Source organism: Heterocephalus glaber, unplaced genomic scaffold (genome assembly GCF_053883595.1).
Source record: "Heterocephalus glaber isolate CG9 unplaced genomic scaffold, H.glaber_assembly_v1.0 deba00001781, whole genome shotgun sequence".
Classification (NCBI taxonomy): Eukaryota; Metazoa; Chordata; class Mammalia; order Rodentia; family Bathyergidae; genus Heterocephalus; species Heterocephalus glaber.
The window spans coordinates 7,565,781-7,586,196 of NW_028258467.1; the positions used below are offsets into that span (position 1 = coordinate 7,565,781).

General features: G+C 39.7%; 1 protein-coding gene and 1 long non-coding RNA gene across 25 annotated transcripts in view; one reads left to right on the top strand and one right to left on the bottom strand.

The window, feature by feature from the left end:
* The window catches only part of Rbfox1 (RNA binding fox-1 homolog 1), a 1,452,839-nt gene that overhangs the window by 718,467 nt on the left and 713,956 nt on the right, over positions 1–20,416 (top strand). The gene's annotated exons all lie outside the window — the stretch shown is intronic.
* LOC110345754 (uncharacterized) overlaps positions 2,093–20,416 on the bottom strand; it is a 40,455-nt gene continuing 22,131 nt past the window's right edge. The window contains exons 3-4 of the long non-coding RNA XR_015447908.1: positions 6,172–6,285; positions 2,093–2,236 (exon numbers count right to left, since the gene is read on the bottom strand). This is a non-coding gene — a long non-coding RNA (uncharacterized LOC110345754). The remainder of the gene's footprint in view (positions 2,237–6,171; positions 6,286–20,416) is intronic.

Consider the following 20,416-nt stretch of genomic DNA (forward strand, 5'->3'; position numbering starts at 1 on the left):
TGAGGGAAATTTTTCACTGTTTTTCTGTTTATATTTGAATTTTAACACATAACAAAGAAGTAGTAATAGATCCATGAAGAAAACTGCCGTGTATACTAGGAGAAAGAACTTAGAAAGTTAAGTAACATAAAGCCATCTTCTATGCCACTGGTTCCCAACTAATACTGTCTTGTTCCTGCAGGGGACATTTAACAATGGCTGTCGGCATTCCAGTTTGTCATATTATAGGGTGGGGAGGATATTAACATCATGTCCTGGGTGGAATGCTGTTAAACGTACTGAATAGAACAAGGTGTAATAAATGACTTTACTGATCCAAAATGTCACTGCTAAGGTTGAGACAACGCTCTATATGCTGGCTCCTGCCCTTCCTAGTCAGTCAGATAATTTTGTAGGCTGAGGTCCTCTGTTGTAATGATAAGGGGCAGAGAGAGTTTTCAGGGAAAAATTGCTATGACTTCAGTTCGCCCAGATCACTCAAAATAGCCTTCAGCATAGCTGGGCTGACATTTTAGCAAACAGATACAACTATTTAGGTTGTGAGTCTGGTGAATCCATGAATTTTCTATTCAATTGTAGTGCCTAAGATATTCTCCAACTATGGGCACCATGTAACTTTTTGATTTACATGTAAGTCTTCCCCAATTCACTTTATTTTTGTCTTCCATATTAAATTTATCTGAAACTATCTAAGGAAGAGCTAGGCGGATCAGTGACACTCAATTTTCATTGAGGTGTATTTTGTTTGCATGAAGTTTTTTTCATTTTCTTACCACAATTAAGGATGAAGGATGAGAGAAGATGAGTGTAGTCGGACCATAAACCTTAGCTCTACTTGGTCTAATTTTAACTAGCTTTCTCCAGGGTTGCGTTTGAAGGTGTAGAAGTACAGAAATTTCCTCTATGAACTGATTGTTTCTCCCAGTGTCTTGCTGGGTGATAGGTGCTCTCCAGATCTTACTGAATTTACATATTTCAGTTCTGTCATCTAAGCATAAACTAGAAATAACCTGAAACATTTGTAACTACATGATACCTATGTAAATCCTGTGACCAAATGGCCATTACATATTAGCTACTCAGCCTAATATATTTCCCTTCTCAAATACAAGGGATTTCCCCTGTGATCATTACACCTAGAATTGAGCACCTGTTGAATATAATTACTTGAGTAACTCGAGGAAATTATTTTCCACCAAGAGTCAGAAGAGTTGGAATGTCCTTAAACAGAAGAATGTTAAGCATTTTCTAGTACAAAGGTGATAACTTGCAACCTAATTCCATTATTCATAGCCTTACCTCCTCAGTTATTTTGCATTTGAGAAGAACTGGTTCTCTGACTGATGATTCATTCCATTTCCACCTGTCTGGGAGGAAAAAATGGTGGGAAGACCAAGACCCAGCCCTTGAGAGATTCTAATAATCACCCACACCTGTGAATGCAGAGGGAGTATTATTTATGCAGTGAAAAGAACAGGAAAAGCAAAGTCTTACTTTTAAAAGAGAGCCAAAAAGTTCTCTCTAAGGAGATGGAATAAAATTGCTGTTGTAAAACCAGGAAGATGTTGTTAATGGGAATATACTGAATGGTACCACTAATTAAATAAGGCACTTTCAAATTAATTGACAGCCTGCACTTAAAAATATAATTGCATGTTAACCATTTGTAGACAAAACTTAATGCCATTTATTATGTGAGGATGAAACTTTTTCCTGACATTTCAAAGCCAGGGATTCAACTTTGTTCCTTAATTCATCTCCAGAAATGAATCTACTGTAGAGTGTTAGGAGCCCAAGTGAATAAATAAGCAGGAGTTTCTGAGGGGAACAACACAGTGGGATTTATCTTGAAAAGAGCAATTGCAGACGTACGTCATATGTCATTACTGGAGAGTTGGCGACAGTGTTATTCATTACGTGGTTTCAGAGTGCTCTAAATTGGAGAAATGGATTATTGGAAGTGGATGATTTCCCCAGATTGCTACTTAATAGTGACTAAGGGGTCTCCATTACTCATATTTGCAATGAAAATGGTGCCAAAACCCAGCAGTGGTTGGCTGGAATGAAATGCAAGGCCCATTGGGTATCAACTTGAGATGCTGCCTAATTGTGTGCCTTGTGCTCAGTGTAAGTGTCTTGAGTCTCAAAGGTTGGGATACTTACAGCAAAGGCAGACAGAACCTGAAGGTTTCTGAGTCATTTACTTCTTTGTTTCTTCCTCCTCCCTTGCTGCCATCTAAGCACAAATAAGTAATTACTTTACTAAAATAAATTTCTCCATTTGCCCTTTTCTGTCATTGCACCTTTCTGTAACTGTCCTGATCTGTATTGAGCAGCCACAGTTCACTTATGAGTGAGCAGCCAAGCTCCTGTATTCTTTCATTTATTCATTTAATGGAGGCCCCACTAGATGTCAAAGCCTGTGCCAGACACTGACTCTGGACTGACAAGCAAATTAGTATCCCTGCATTCCTGGGGTTTTCATTCTTCTGGTGAGACAGAAATGCAGAGTTATGCATATGCCCCTGTGATTCCTGTTAGGTTCCAAGTCAATTGATTACTGCTAATTCCTTAAGCAGCCATGGCCCAGCTATCCTGACCTCTTCTCTTATTTAAATATTTCCGGACCTCTTTGACTTCAAGACCATCGCACTCGCCTGGGCCTTCTGGAAGCCTTTTCCTACGGCTGTTGCTATGATTTAAATATGAAGTATCCTCCAAAGACTCATGTGTTAAGAGTTTGATTTCTAATGCAAGAATGTTTAGAGGTGAGGACTAGAGACATGACTGGATCATAAGGGTGCTAACCTCATTAATGAATGAACACATTGATGAGTTCAGCTGAATGAAATATTAGAAGAGGGGCCCAGTTGAAGGAAGCAGGTCATTTGTACCTTTAAACGATATATTCTGTTCCCAGCTTTTTCCTCTCTGTGATGCTCTTGCTGTCTCTGTTTCCTGGCTGCCATGAGGTGAGCAGCTTTCCTCCACCATACCCTTCTGCAATGATATTTCTGCCTTGGAGTCAGCTGATCTTGCACCAAACCGTCAGAAACCATGAGCCAAATTAACACTTTCTTCTTTAAATTACGTATGTCAGACATTTTGTCCTAGTGACAGAAAGCTGTCTGATACAGCTGTTTCCTATTCATTCTTTAAGACTAATTTTAATTGCTGCCTTCTCAAAGAGTCTTGCCTTGATACACAGTCTAGAATAGCCCTCTGCTCCATTATTCCCTACCAATTACCCTGATTACTTTCTCTGTTGTACTTATAAATCTTTCAATATCTTGTTCATTTACACATATGTTGCCTGTCTCTCTGTCTAGAAGTCACATGTCACTGAGGCAGGGATTTTTGTCTTCCTCGTGTTTCTCCATAAACTCCCAGAATAAAAATGAGTGCTTAGTATATATTTATTGTTTACAGACATTGCTGTCAGCATGTTGAAAAAAAAAGCACCTCAAAAAAAGCACCTGGAAATATTATAATAGGAGGATCTAATTTTGGATGGAAGGTTCAAGGAAGACATCTGGGCAGGATCAGCATAGAAAAGGATGGGTATGTAAAAATAAGTAGAAATAAAAGGGAAGAGGTGGTTAAGAGAGTAGAGACAGCTGGAGGATGAAAGAAACTTGGAAAATTCAATGACCCTACAGATGGTTATGTCGGAATCTCATTTGAGTGAGGAGAAAGTGATGCACATAGGGATTGGAGAAGTCAGCCTTGGAGCTCAGGGAGTTTGGGAAATATTATAAGCACCTTGGGAAGCCACTGGAAGAATTCAAAGGGTTAGGCTTGTGAGACCTACTAAATATTTTGATAAGCTCACTTGGGCTGATGTGAGAAAATATTTGTAGGAGAGAAGAGTAAAAGTAACCCCAGGGCATTGCCTGCTTTGAGCAAACTAGTTAGGAGCTCTCTGTTGAGTGAATGAATTCATGAATGTGAAAAACACTAGGAGGTAATTTGTTCTTAAAAGAATGTTTGTTGAAACTTGGAGATTGTGTATGTTTGGGATTGCAAAACAAGGGGGACATAATATTGTCCTTCATTGTTAAAATTCACGATAATATTGTGGTAAAATAAATGATCCAGTCAAAAAATTAGACAAATGAAATGAATTAGACATTTCACAGAAGAAGTACAAATGACACATAAATACATGGAGAAATGTTCAACACCACTGGCCATTAGAGAAATGCAATTTAAGACAACACTAAGATTCCATCTTACTCCAAAACGAATGGGTATCTTCAAGAAACCAAATAGCAATATACGATGACAAGACTGAGGGAAAAAGAACTCTTCTACATTGTTATTGGGAATGTAAACAACTACAACTATGGAAAAGCAGTATAGAGATTCCTTAAAAAACTAAAACTAGACATTCTATTTAACTCAGATATTCCCCTTCTAAATATCTTCCCCAGAAAGAGAAAGATATCATAGCACAGTGATACGTGCATACCCATGTTTATACCTGCACAATTCATAAAGCTAAATTTTTGTAGTAGCCTATGTATCCATCAACAGATGAATGGGTAAAGAAAATGTGTGTAATGGAGTATTACTCTTCATAAAGATAAACTTGGGTCATTTGTAAGAAAATGGATGCACCCTGAGACCATAATGTTAAGTGAAATAAATCAGACAAAAATGATTAAATATCACAGTTTCTCTTATAGAAGAAACCCAAATTGTAAATGAAGAGCAAAATAACAATAGACACTAGGAAATAAGGAGATAGATCGTCTAAAGGGAGGAGGGAATCGAGTGATAAAGGGAGGGGGAAAGAAGGGAGGGAAATGAGATGAAGAAAGGGAATTAAGATGTGTTTTATACAAGTCCCAACATCACACAAGAATGGTAAACATTGTGTACTGCAAATGTACTAATAAAAAGCTAGAAAATTTCAAAAAATAAACAATCTAAGGTCAGAAATCCTCTTCCTTTGCCCTGCAACTGTTAGCAAGACTCAGTTGCATGTGATTCAAGACACCTCGAATCCCAGAGTCACACACCCAGGGTTTCTTCTCATGATGGTGACTTGGTCCATGTGGAAATCAATGTTCTGTTAGATCAATTACTTCCATATGACCAACTCATCATGTAAAGTTGGCCCCACCAAAAAGGACTGGTGACTAACTCCGCAAATACAGGCTACTGCAAGGGATCTTGCTCTGTACTTTTGTATGCTTCAAAGTCCAAAGATAGCCTTGATGTAGGCAGGGACTCTTCAGTATTTTATTCTGCATAATCAGGACAGGAAAAGAGGTAGGGCTTGCATTATTTAAAGTGACACAATCTTCAGGAGCAGATACGCCATAAATCTTGAACCTGCCTGTATACAAATCTGAGCTAAGATCTGACTCAAAGTTTTAAAGTCATATAGAAGAGTACAAAAGTGAAGGTCCAATTTTATTCTGCTTTTAGGTACCTCTTGGACATCTGTAGGCCTAAGTGAAGAGTTAGTGTTTTTTGGTGTTTTGTGTGTGTGTGTGTGTGTGTGTGTGTGTGTGTGTTTAGCAAAAGCAGTTTTAAAGTCATGACTATCTCAGAAGTACACACAAATTATGCTTTTCCAGACTAACAGCCTAAGGATCCATGAGTTTTGTTTATCCTGTCCCTTGGTGGCCTTTGTTGTCTGACTTCTGTCTGTGGCTCTGCTTTGATGGTTACCAGGAACAGGTAGAGTCACCTGGGACAAGACCTATGTGATATGGAGGAGCCCCTCCACTGCCATTCCAAGGTCCAGAAAATCGCCTGGCTGTACCTAACTCCAAAAGAACCTGGGGAACCTATCCCCAGAGGATAAAGAAACCTATTGGCAAGCATGCTGCCCAGCCCTGCCACACACCGTCCTCCACAGGCATGTGAGATAACCACGGATTCTTTTTCTATGATTCATGATATTTAATGGCTGAACTAGTTCATACATTACTGAGTATGTTAGGCATTTTTTCTCATTATTTTTGAGGGAAAAAAAGAATTTGTTCAACAGTTCTAGCTTCCCACTGGGGCTCCTTAGAATCTGTTTTACAAACAATAGGATAGTTAAGGGTTTTCGGCTCTGCAGTGGAATTAAACTATAGAAAAAAGTCAGGCTTTGAAGTTGGGTACTAAAACACACAGTAACAGAGGAAATCAGAAGCCCCATAGGGTTTTTACCTTGTTTTGTCGCATCTTCCAACAAACCTCTAATTTGTTTGGGGATTCGTCTTGACTCTGCAGAGATGTCTTGATTTTTGTATCACTTCAAACCTTCCTTCTGTGTGAGTTAGCCTTAGGATGAGACCAGAATGGCACCTTAAAATAGGAACCTTTGGTGCTTAGAAAAATCAGATCATCTTTTAACTCTAGGCATCCCTAATGTCTCTTCCATGAAGCCTGTCTGGACTTGCTTAGCCCCTTTCACAATGCCATGGGTAGTTTCTCTGTTTGTGTCCCTAATTCATCTTCTATAAACTGCGATAGCTGTTTTGCTGCTATAATGCAGTTCTCTGTGTTTGCTTTTGTATTTAAAATAGAATCCGGTTCATTGGAGAGCATTTAGAAATTACAAATTTAGAAAGCACATGTAAAAAGTCATGCATGATTTCATTATACAGAGCACTTACCGCCGTAGGACACTGCCTATGCTAAGATTGAGAGCATGTGGAATGCACGGGTTATGTCTGTCTCATGCCTTCACTGTTGAGCATCCTTGGCCAAGAAGAAAGGCTGACTTGCTTTACCCTCCATGACAAAAGGATAAAGATATGCTATATGCATGTACATTTTTCCCAAAACAACTGTTAACTATTATATATCACAAACATACACTAATAATAAAAAAAATAGAGGATAGAAAGATGGCTGGCTGGCTGGATAGGTGGCCCATATAGCTGTGTAGAGATGAACACATCTACTTTCACTCTTTGTGGAGTAAGCCTAGGACAATGTAAGAATGAGTTATAAATGATATATATTGATTAGCATCAGCCATAGCAGTGCTGAGATTTGAATTCTCTAGTTTGTGAACAGTTCAATTTTAAGTTCTTCAGAAAAGTTGGTTTTCTGAGTTTAAATAACTGTAAAATCATATTAGGCAGCTCTGGGTAACATACATCCTGTAGACCTCAGTGTTTTGGCTGCTGCAGAGTGTATCCATCCCTCACACGAATGTGCTACAAGTCTCTTCCTCGAAGAAGCCCATAATCCAGGCTGCTTTGGTTTTGTAGCTATACCACCAAGGCTGGATCTGCAGGGAAAACTGAGTCAGGGGCTCCACTTGGGCTTTCTGTGATAGAAGTAACTGCCTCTTATGTCCACCAGTGGAACTGATCTCTCAGACTCAGTGAACCTCAAAGAGCCTTTTAAATGGCCAGCAATGCAAGGAGGACTGGACATGAGTGCATGTCAGTGATATCTAACCACATAACCACAACTTCTGTGGTGCTAGTTCATTAGGAAACAGAACAATACACATGGTATTCATGGACTCAGACATAGCCTGGGCCTCAGCTGTAGTGGGGATGACTTGCATGATCTTGTTCAAGTATTCAGTCTCTCTAAGCCTCATTGTCTCATTGAGAACTGAGAATAAGAATAGACTTAATTAAATAACACAGCTGAACCTAGGCATTGTATGAATTCCGTAAATATTAGCTATATATAAATGTTCATTAATACATAAAATAATAGTCATTATGACAGCTCTGTTATTGGCAGGAGGAGCAGAAGTGATGGTAACACATTGGCTCTGTACCTTCCAGTACTCTCACTCAGAGTTGCACACATCAAAAAGATGTATTGGGAACTCTACTCTCAATCTTCCTAGGTGCCCCAAGCAAACTCAGAATAACAGTTGCACTGGAATCCCACCTGCTCATAAAAGGATTCATTGTTGAGTGCCATGCGAGACATTGCACCCAGTGTTTTTTAAGAAGAGAAAAGAGGAGGGGTGTATTCATCATTTCCAACATCGTTGCCTCAGTCTGGAAAAGACTGCTGCCCACATCATCATTAACCCCATTGACTCCACCCTGCAGAGGCTCAAGTGGCGTTCTCCGCAGTGTAGCAGGAGAACCATCAACAGACTCAATAACTGTGCTGAAATTTAACATGCGTCTGCTGTCTGCTGAACAGCTCTGGGCACAAATAGGTTTCTTTTATTATGGACAGAAAGGCCAAGTGAAATTTTAATCAGACAGACAAGGAGGGTAGCTGAGAACACTGAAATGCCAGCCCTGCTGGTATTTCCACAATATTGAACTTGTCTTTTTGAGGCCTTTGTAGCTGTTTCAATTAGCTCTGAGACACATAGCCTGTGTTTTTGCAAATTCCCCCTTTTTTAATTAAGCTGATGTTCACAGGGATATTAGAAAGCATGCGGGTCTTCTTGTAATATACAAACTATAGAAGAGAAAATTAAATAGTTGAAACATTTAGATTTAGAAAGCGCATTGCTATCTCAATCCCATATGAACAGCCAAAGCCATAGCACTATTCTTAATAGATATTCTCAGCATTTTCCTTTTATTTCAGTCTCTAGATTTCATAGGCTTCACGTGGCATTGTTATACATCTTTGTTTTAACATACGATAAGCTTATTTTTTCCTTTTAAAATGATGTATGGTATAAACAAAAGAATATCTGTAACAAATAATGAATACTGGGACACATACTAAAAGAAAAATCTATGACTCTACCAATCAATTTAAAACTTAAAATATTTATCGGTACTATTGAAATAACCTGTGTGTTCTTTTATGATTTTACTCTTAATGAAAATAATCAAGCATCAGTTTGTCAAGGTACGTAAAAGTACCATAAATCATTGGAAGTGCAACAATAAAATGAGATCTTTATGCATCATATGGAATACATACATCAAAAATTAACCCTAAAATTAAAACGGGCTATGATGACATTCATTCATCCCTCCAATCCTTCATTAATTATAGAATATAATGAAAGTCTTCCTTAGAATAAAGTTAACATGATAATTGCTATCATCAGAACATTTATTTCCCCTTGAAGTTTGCATATTGCAATCCTAATCCCAAAGGTGGTTGTATTAGGAGGTGGGAATCTTAGGGAGGTGATGAAGTCTTGGGACAGAGCCTTCATGAATAGCATCAATGCCCTTAAAATGGTGCATCAGGAGACCCTTCTACATGTGAAGAGGAATACAAAAGCTGTCAGGTTGTCTGTGAGGATATGGCCTGCATCAGGCACCATGTCTGCTAGCACCTTGAACTTGAATTCCTAGCCTCCAGAACAGTGAGAAAAAATTTTTTATTGTGAACAAGCCAACTAGTCTATTGTATTTTGTTCTAGTACCCAAATAGACTAAGCTGGTAAATAGTATGATGTATAATTATAACACTCTGACCATAAGATTGAGGTTCTGTTGAGAATTCCTTGGGGGATTTGAGTGAGACATTAGCTTTGGTCACATACTTACGGATTTTAGTCAGCAAACCTACATTTCTTTCCAGAATACTAGACAGAGATCCACCTGAAATACCCATCCTAGCACTGAAAGGGCCAAAAGGCAAATGCAAGGTGCTCTAACTAACATCCTATTTTCCACATTTATAAACAAATCTTGCTTGCTTGGAGGTAAGACCCTCACAGAGTCAAGTGCAATTGTAGAGTCAGTAATTCTGCGCTTCTTGATGACTTTCTGAACAGTCTAACCTCAGGCTAATGAGGCAAGTCTTACTGCAGCCCTCCTCTGCTGCAAGCTGTCCACCCACGGTTCCAGACCTAATTTCTCTCTACACACTCTCTCTAATGCTTTGGCTTCCTGCTGACAATCGGCTAGTCAGGAATGTCACAACCCTTTAGGGAAAATGGTGAGGGAGTATCAGTGCACATGCACCATCCGAGAGGAAGGTGTCCCAGCTGTTCCCACCTGGAGGAAGCAACTATACACACCCAAGAGGAGCATTGTATTAGCCAGCTTCCCCATTGCCGAGACACAATATCTAACACCTGCAACTTAAAATAGCAGAGATTTAATTTATCTCAGTTTTGGGGGGATTCAATCTGTAGTTGACTGGCTCCAAGGCAGGACCATTGTGGCAGAAAGGCATGGCAGACCAAAGCTCTTTACTCACAGTGGGCAGAAAGCAGAGTAGAGGAACAGAGAACAAGTGAGGGGCCATATATAGTACCTAAGGCCACAACTCCATGATCCACACAGTCACGGGCAAGGACATGTTTTAGTAATCTGCTCGGTATTTCTTAATCCAATGAAATTGACATATCAGGATTAATGGTCACAATCCACTCCTTGTCAACTTCACACCCAAACACATATCCTTAAGCTATACTGAATCTCCACATGAAGGCAAGAACAAGTTTATAATTCTAACAAAATCATGTCTCATTTGCATCTACCTAAAGGATGCAACTGCTGTGTTCCCACCCCAAGCCAGTGAGAACTATTGTCTTCCTTTGAGTGTTCTTTGAGTGGATATCTTGACATAAAAAGTGACCCCTAAACATTAGCCATTTGAATTGTCTCAGTAAGGAAATATCTAAAGCACAGTACAGTTTCAGGAACAATTCTTCTTAAGGAAATAAAAACATCTCTTAATTATGTTTTCCTGATCAGAGAAGCAAGATACGTCCATCATTGAGAAAACAAATACTTTCTACATATATAGAGAGACAATTTCCTCCTTATTTAATTCTATCACTTGGAAGTTATTTACTGTTTGTGGCACCTTCACTGATCCTGTTCTCCATATTACAAATGTAAATGTGTGTGTGTGTGTGTGTGTTTGAAGAAAAATGAGATCATGTTTTTCTCTTTTGCCATTTCAACTTTATAGACATCCTAAGCCTCCTTCTCTGGCAGTATATATGAGTGCACCCTCCATTGGAGGGCCGAACTTTAACTTATTTTAAAGTCACCTGCTCATGACATTCACTCATGGTGTTTCTCATTGTTTTCTTAAACATCTCGTAATACATGATAAAACTATTCATCTTTGAGTAAAGATATCTGTTAGCGTGGATGTCACTTGAGTTTGCACAATGGATGAAGACCTTCCTTCACTAAATTGGGCAAAAATATCAAGTTAGCCAAAGAAGGAAGTCACCCAGAGTCATCCTGGTTGCCTCATGGAAGACAAGCTTCTTGAGAAAACACATGTCCTAGAGGGAAAACCATGTTGCATAAATGTTGGGTGACCAACTTTTACTTTCACATCATAAATCTTTCTAAGTGGCCATTCCTTGCAGAGAGAGAAATTAAGTAAGTGCATTTGGGAATATAACTTTGACAATTCAGATCCATACCCAGTGAGTAACAGAAGCAGGACACGATCCCCAGGCTTTCCCTTCCATGGCTTAGCCTGAGGGAAACAACCACTAAAGATCTCACCTGCATTGAGCACATCATGAAGCTTGCTTGGGTCACGGTATCTAGAATTCACTATTAATTCAGGACACACCATTCTCTGTCTGCACCCTCCCCAGACACCTGCCTGCTATGCTTTTTTTCTCTTTCCTCCCTCTTACTGTCTCCCTTTTCTGCCTGCTCCCCCTCTCCTCCAAAGCCACCATCCCTTCTTCCCTGGATGACTGTATTCTCTTTCTTCTGTCCAAGAAGAAAAGGCACCTGGACAAATGCTTATGAATTATACATTTAATCAGACCACTCTTTTTTTCACCAATTTCAGTGGTTTTTATTCTACTTGAGGAAAATTTCAGAGACCTCACTGGAGCTCTCCAGGTCCTGCTTCTCCAACATGGGCCTGTGCACCTCACTTCCTCTTCCACCCCATACTCACACTGCTCTCTTACCAGGTCCTTGAGAAAGTAGAGCTCTCTCCATGTGTCAGAGGCATCCAACCCATTCACCTATATTGGGAAGACCTTGGCCCATTTTGTATAGCTGTTCATTCTCACTTCTTGTATCTCACTGAAAATGTCAGCATCTCAAAGGTGCCAACTCACTCCTCCCAGGGACAGTAGATGCTCCTTCCTTGGCTGTTACTGATGTCAGGCCATGAGTTTGTCCTACAACATGCTTTTCAAAAAGTTTAATCTGTACCTTTCCTGTTTCATCTCCTATAAACATGCAGACTCTAGGAAGGTCAAGTCCATGTTGCTCAAACTTCCTGAAAGTCAAATCTATGTTTCTTAAAAAAAAAAAAAAAAATCTATGTTTCTTTATACTTACACTGCATGCATTCCCTGGCCTGAAGTCTCCCTCATGGTGGCTGTCCAGTAAGCATTAATTGAATTGAAGAACGATGAGAAGGGATGACAGGTCCATTTTTGAGTCTCTGGGATATCTTTACATCCTATTAGGTGAATGAGCCCATGGTCCACAGTTCCATGACAAGCAGCAGATGCACAGAGCTCACAGTTCTTGACTCATTCATTAACATAAAGAGACCCCCCCAAAAAGAAAGTTGTGTAGCTTAAACCCAGGTCTCCTTAGTAATGCACATGAATATTGGGCAGCAAGAGACTATACTGTGTTCCTCCCAAAAGTCAACTGAGTCATAATCAGGGAGAGAAAAATAAGACAGCAACAAATGGAATATAAATTGTGAAGTATCCTACACATGATAAGAACTGAGGGAGCTGTTCTTATAATGACTGCCATGCCATATGGGTGCTGTGATGTGGAAATGCTCAAGGACTTTTGCCCCCCTGGATCAAGAAGCAGTTGAGCTTCCATACACATCAAATAACCAATACAATTTCATGAATGGTAATATTTGCTGATATCCCAGAGAATAAGGCTGACCTTACAATACAACCTGCTAACAAAATTTACATCATTTGTTTTTAATAGGAGAAGGCTATTTCCTTATTTTTTATTTATTCATTTGTAAGCTGCTGCTTTAATAAGCCTATGTGATCTTTCAAGACATGCTCATAAGTTCTAGTAAAGCCTGGAAAAAATTGTAGAAAGAAATCTGCTTCTAAATTACCACAGGGGGAAAAGAGATGATGGCTACAAATTCCACATGCTGCCTTCCCACATCTGTTGTTCAAGGGAATTTCCTATTCTCTGTGTTCTAGTAGGGGTAAAAGGAAAGCTGCCAAGTGACAACACTTCAAATGGCTTGATTTCTGCCTCTTGGTTGGTGAAGAGCCCTTCTTGCCCTGAGAACTTTCTCTGTACTTCTAGCTATGCTCCTTTGCAGATGGTTTATCTACCCCTGTTTCATAGCTGTTAAAAACATGGCAGCTCAAGCCCCGACTCCTTTTTTTTTTTTTAATTCTTTTATTGGTACATTGTAGGTACACAACACAATTACATTTCTCATTGGGAATTGTACCTTTACATAATGCATCTTGGTTCTTATTTTTTCCGCATTCCTAGCCCTCCCTTCACGCCCTCCACCCTTCCCTATTTATAAAGACTTTATTTCCATTTTTTCCATTTCTCATCATTTTTCCTTTCCCTTCTTTCCTTTCCCCTGCCTCTCCCACTACCCCTACCCCTTTGGACCTTTTCTTCCTATTTTACATTTTCAATTATTCATTCTAAACATTGGTACATTTTAGGTATACAATATAATGACATTCATCATTGGAAATTTACACCTTTCCATAGTCTCTCTTGGTTCTTATTTTTCACCCTTGCCCAGCCCTCCCTTCAACCCCTCCAGTCCTCCCTATTTACAAAGATTTTGTTCCTATTTTTCCATTTTCTCATATTAATCCCATTCCCTTCTATCCTTTCCCTTAGCCCTCCCACTTCCTTCCCCTTTGCCCCTTTTCTTCCTATTTCACATTACCTATTATACATTTAGTCCTTATTTACACTTTCAGTTTCTCACACCAGAGAAACTATTTGGAATTTATTCATGTGTGTCCTATTTATTTCATTTAAGAGTATTGCCTCAATGTACATCCACTTAGCTATAAATGTCTCTAATTTCTCATTTTTTATGGCTGAGTAGTACTCCATTTTATAAAAAAACCACATTTTCTTTATCCAGTCTCCAGTTGATGGGCATTTGGACTGTAGCAGTGTGAAGAGACAACCCACAATGTGGGAAAAAATCTTCACCTGCTCTTCCTCAGACAAAGGTCTACTATCTTGAATCTATAAAGAACTTAAAAAGATCAGACCTCTCAAATTTAAAGACCCAATCCAAAAATGAGGATCTGAAATGGACAAACATTTCTCAGACAAAGAAGTAGAAATAGCAAATAAATATATGAAAAAATGTTCAACATCACTGGTCATTGGAGAGATGCAAATGAAAACAATGCTGAGATTCCACTTCACTCCAGAAAGAATGGCTGCTATCATGAAATCACCCAATAATGAATGCTGGTGGGGCTGTGGGGAAAGAGGAACCCTGCTCCACTGCTGGTGGGAGTATAGACTGGTGCAGCCACTGTGGAAATCAGTATGGAGATACCTCAAAGAACTAGGACTGGAAGTCCCATTTGACCCCGCTATTCCACTGCTGGGGATCTTCCCCAAAGAATTAAAAGAATCATACCACAGAGATATATGTGCACCCATGTTCATAGCAGCACAATTTGTAATAGCTAAAACTTCAAGCCCCCACTTCTTGGGCCTCGGATTCAGTGTCAGTTTCTCTGAAACAGCAGCAACATTGCATTACATACAACCTGTGTCTCTTGACTCTCTGGGTCAGTAGGAAATGGGCTGTCCCAGACTGGACTCAGTTGGGCACTCTTCTTGGTGCTATGGGTGCTGCTGGAGCTTGATCATCGAAACTATAGGTGATCATTGGATCTATTCAGTATGGGCTTGGGGGATAACAGCCTGGGGAGAGTGCCCATCTGCAAATGCTCTTTTTGACCCTTCATCATCTTCAAGTGATGGGGAGGTGGGGGAGGTGAGCTAGAACCCTTCCACTGTGACCCCTACTCCATGGGGCTAAAGGAAGTCACTGAGGACAGATCAAGGTATAGGAAAGTGTATCCACTGCCATGGGGCTGAGAAGTCCTAGGGCAAAGGGCACAAATACAGGGGGAGTAAAGAGCTGAATAACTGGTCCAGATGACTGTCTGCCACACCAGTCACAAGAGCTGATGCTGTTTCTAGACAGCAGTGACTGTGGTCATTAGAGCACGCACCATACTATGAATGCCCAAATGTCTGTATACCTTATTTTAAGACAGTTGTATTTTTCTTAGTAATTAAATGAAATCTAAAAATGTAATCTTATAAGGAAAAGAATGCTGAAACTGGGCTACCCTTGCCAAGATTTCCTAATGCAAACAAATAGCTAACCTCTGCCTTCTTGAGGAGGAAGAAATTTAGTGCCTGGCACTGGGGAAGTGAGATTCCCATGAACATTCAAAGGCAGTCACCTCACAGCTGCAGCTGATTGTTAATATGTGGAAAAGTAGGCAAGTGTGGCCAGGCTTCCTTGTTCATCCAGAGAAGTCTGGCCTCTATATTTCACATGTAAAATTCCCATTCTTAAATATTAGTCACTAATCCAAAATTTTACAAAAACACATTGCATGCCAAACAAAACACTTCTGTTGACTACACGTGGCCAGCAGGCACCAGCTTACCAGCCCATCATGGGCTGGAGATAATTTTTGCTGTTTTTAACATTATTGGTCAAATCTGGATGGATTAGTGGATGGATAGATGGGTGGATGGATGGATAGGTAGGTAAGTAGATAGAGAAAGAAAAACAGAGGGAAAAAGGAAAAAGAAAGTTATAGGCAGAAAATATATAGAAAAAGAAGAATGCAAGCAAGTTAGCTAGCTAGTCCTCATTGTGCCCTCCATGTAGATGTGATAAATAGGTAGCATTATAAAGAAGATGACACCCAGTAGCCAGGGCTTGTAGGGAAGGTTTCGGGCTCAGGGAAGGAAGGCTTCAGTGGGCAAGTGAGAGACAATGAACTTAATCCACCAATTATATTTCCTGTGTATGAAAGAGGAACAGAAAACAACAACAAGGAAATGACCAAAGAATTCCTGACACAGTGCCCTAAGCTTTCTTTATTGGCAACTGGGCTCTCCTCTTTTAAATTATGTGTATGTAGCACCCACCCTCTGCCCAGTATAGACACACCTTAACTGTTGACTGGGTAAAATCGAGTGTCCATTCAGAGAGGGATGGCAGTTCTATTGCCTTGACCCCAGCCACCAGGTTTTCTTGTTTAAAAGGCAGGTAGACTTGATGGCAGATATTGCCCAGGATATGGTACCTGTGGACAGCCATAGTCCTCCTGAGCAACCAGTAGGGGTGAATGCTTTCAGGACTTGGTCATGAACTATTGAAGGGTGTTAGCAAGTAGGTCCCTATTTCCTTGCACTTTGTGAAACAGTTTGAAAGAATTAATTTGCATGGCGAGCAGCAAATGCTCTCAGTCTGCATGGAGGCAAATTTGTGGCCGTTTGCTGCCCTGGTTGGATTTGTTTTGTGGTAGAAAAGTCTTTGGGATAATGTGTCTCACAGTGCATAGAGAGAAGCTGCACCATGATTTCACTGGAAGAAGCCACCATTGGGTAATTTACTCCCAACAGCTGACTGACATTACAATACAGTGACAAATGATCAGTGTAGTAAATGGTTAATACAGCCAGGGCCAGGATCCATATGATTTATGCAAATAATTAGCTCTTCCTGGGTAGTGGCCTACATGTATAGGTAACTTTTATTTTTTCAGACAGTCATCTCTGTAATGAGCTATTAGTCTGCAAGCCAGAAAGAAAGAAAAGGAGAAGGAAGGGAAGACCTCAGGCAGTTAAGTCTTTGTTCCTTCCAGAAATCCTCATTTGTTTAAAGCCAAATGTGCTAATGTTCCCTTTTACAAAATTCCATTGCTCTGAATTGTGAAAGCAACTCAAAATACCATGGTCTGACTTTTGTTTGTTTCAGTAATGGTTCCTAGGGTTTAACAGAGCTTGCATCTCATCTTATTAATCTCCACTGGTTCTCCTCAAAGAACCAAGGGACACGTACCATTAGCACCATTTCCTAGTTAGGGAATGTAAAGAAAGATAGAGAATCAATGTGCTTGTGTTCGTCAGTGGTCTTTGGGACAAATGGCAGAACTGGTATAGAGGAAATGGACTCATTGTTAATCAGCTTATGTAAAGAATATAATAGTTTGGAAATTTAAGGGCATAGTCATACTTCCAAGGCCATGAAGAATAGCAAATTTAGTGAGGTTAGGACTTCATCTCCCCAGTTTTCTGACTCTGAGCTCCAACAACACATGAACCTCACCTCTCACCTTCCTCCTAGGAGAACTGAAAGGCTTCTTCTTCTGCTCAGTATGTGATAGCAGGGAACTGTGCTTAGTAAGACAGGAGTCCCATACCAGTGCCTGTGTCTTTCCTTGTGGCCAAGGAGTCTGCACTAAGAACAGGCTTACCTAATTGAGAGGAGAGGAATAGATCCTCAGAGGAGGGAAGGAGGATCCCCAAAGAAGGGACGGATGTTCTGTGGGCTGTATGCTGCAAGCGAACACAAGAAAAGCCTGTCTCAATGAGTGCCATCTCCAGTACCCCACAGAGCCCAGGTCTGTGATGAGAATGCAGTGAACGTGTTTGTGGGTAGAGTGGGTAAAAATGTACTTTGCAAATCTGTAATAGCAAAGCAAAGAGAGCAAGATTTTCAGCAGGCACTCACATAAAACAGGTACAATAAGAGATCTTTTTAACTTTGGGGAATTGTCTCCGTGATAGAAACCTAGATTGCATTTCATAGATTGCTTTGAGTCGCCTGAATGATCAGCTCTTGGGAATTTTATCCTCTCCTTTTAGAGTATTTTGGGTGATCAATGAATTCTCCCTCCCTTCCTCCCTCCCTTCCTCCCTTCCTTCCCTAAGTATGTGTTGGGAAGCAGCTACTGTGCCAGACACCAGAAACATAAGAATGATCAAAACAGCCTCTTCTTGCTCAGATTGTTTTATGGTTGAGTATGATGATATAGGAGTTTTATTCCAAATTCGTATTGCTTTGAAGCTATCTCTAAATTCTGAATAACTGGTTATTAATGAACCATGTACTATTGGGACCATTGTTTGAGGTTAGGATTTGTTGAGAAATCCTAATCCCGCTAAGGAGACAGCAGGGTCTCCTGAGCCATTGCCTTCTGTACCCAGGATATAAAGTTTATGACTGCCCCTAAGAATAAAAAAGCAAGATGGGAAAAGTGCTCCCTTGTGAATATTCTTGACATATTTCAAGGGGAGGATTGTTCCATTCCTTCAGGCCAGTTGGATTTATCAAAGATAAAAGGACACTGATGAGCCAGCCTTTCAACTTCTTGTGCAAGAATTTTATAGATTCCTGGACTCCTCCAGAGATTAGGTGTGGTCACAGATTCCATTACTAAATGAAATTATCTCAATAACATCCAACCATGAGGCAATTATAATGATCCATTTTTCAAATACTATACCACTCACAGCTAAACAGAGAAATGCTTAAGAGTGCATTTTGCTTTGCAACCAATTGTCAGACACCTTAATCAGTTTACTTGGATAACGTTAATTCAGCTCTGAAAATGTCCCTTAAAAAAGGAAGAGAAGAAGAGGAGGGAGGAAATAAAAGAGTATATAGCCTTTGGAGTTAGTTTTCTAGTGGATCATTGTAAATGGTGATCAGTCCTATTGCTTTCCTGGCTGAATGTCTTATTTATTTTGTTTGTGAAATGGTTGCTTCAAAAATCTGATGCCAATCTCTGTACAGCAATTTCTGAGTGGTCAGGAATTCTGTAACTTTAAAAAGACTTCCCGGTTTTGCTGGTTTGGTACTCTGGTCTATTCTTTATACTGTTATGTTGAGTGTGTTATACCGTAATGATAACCTTTCTGATCATTAAATATGTTAGGAACTGGTTAGGAAGACTACCAAAGAAGAAATCAATACCTTCACCCCAGAACTATTTTAAAGATGTATTGGTAGCATCTAAACAATCACATTATTTTTTATTGAATCCAGGAACCCAATCCTGGGAAGCATGGGAGAAGAAAACACCATGTGTGCCCATGCAAAGAGTTAAGCCATTTTTCTATTTACATGGTTTATTTCACAAGTGTCTGACTCATTGGGCATAACCAGCACAGTTAAATTACAAAATTACTATTTGGTCCCTTTTTTATTGACTACAATTCAAGGCTGCTTCAAGCCTCCCAAATTTAATCCCGCTAGCTCTTTGCCAAGAACATTACCTTTTATTTTCAGTGTTAAACTGTGTAAGATACCCCTAAGGCTACAAGGAAACTTACTCTCTGTGATAGCAGCTAACGGAGTGTATCAATTGTTCATGATTTCCCATTCTCCTGTAAATTGGGAGAGGCAGGGAGAGCAGTGGAATGTGAATTTTGTTCTGTCAGCAGTTTCTTGCCCCAGCTTTAGCCCAAAAAGTGCCTGTTTTGGTAATTAATTATGGTGTGTTTGTGGCTCTTCATTCCGAGTTACCATTTAGCAACCTGTCAAGTCCTGAACTAATGAGCCTCTCTCATGGAATTCCATGCATTTATTTTATTTTATTTTATTTTTAAGCATCAAGACAATACTGATTCCTCTTAGGTTAGATGAAGTTAAGAGAGAGATTTTCAACCCATCTTTGGGAAACATTATGCTTTTCTCCTCTGTTCACATATGTTCATATCAACAGTGGGCCAGCTTAAAGTACCTCATTGATTCTTGTCTGACAAGCCAGAAATTGGAATATTCCAGTTGTTATGGTAATTATGATTTAATAGTTGATAGTTGAAATAGCTCACTCCTAAGTATACTTGTGACAGTGGTGGAGAATTTCATATCTGAATTAGCATTTTCATCTCAAAGAAAGTAAAAGCTAGAGCAGATTCTTGCTACGTTCTTTTTTGTCTTTGCACTATTTTATTCTTGCTTTGTTTAATGATAGGTTTGCAGTAGTTCTGTAATTTCTGTAGGGTAGGAAGCATTCAGGCAGAGCAATATGGTGTCATAGTAAAGGTAGAACATAGTTCTGGAAGCTGGACTCACATAGCCACCAAGCTTCTCCTCCTTAGAATTGTGTGTTTATAGCTCAATTAATACAGCAGTTTGTGAGAATGAGTCCATTCCCTCTTTAAGAGAGAAAGCACGTATCACTTGTCCCTACCGAAGCATGATTGTAGGGTGCTGTATGTCAGAATATGGGTGTTTACCTTGATTTTCTTATGGATCCAGGTATCCACAAACCACCTCATCTTTATTCTTTTCTGTGTTGAAAAGTTTAGAGCACCCCAAAATTAGAAAAGTCGCTCTCACCTCTGGTGGATTGAAGTAAAATCCTCAATTTAGCATGCAAAATTCCTATTCATAACTACTTCTAAAACACAGCTATGGCTACAGTGTTATGTGATTGATGGCTACTACAGTATCAAAAGGAAGATCCTTTTTCTGTCAATCAAAAGTAAGCAAAAGCCCATTTACATAATGTGATGTAGCTGACCAAGTTGCA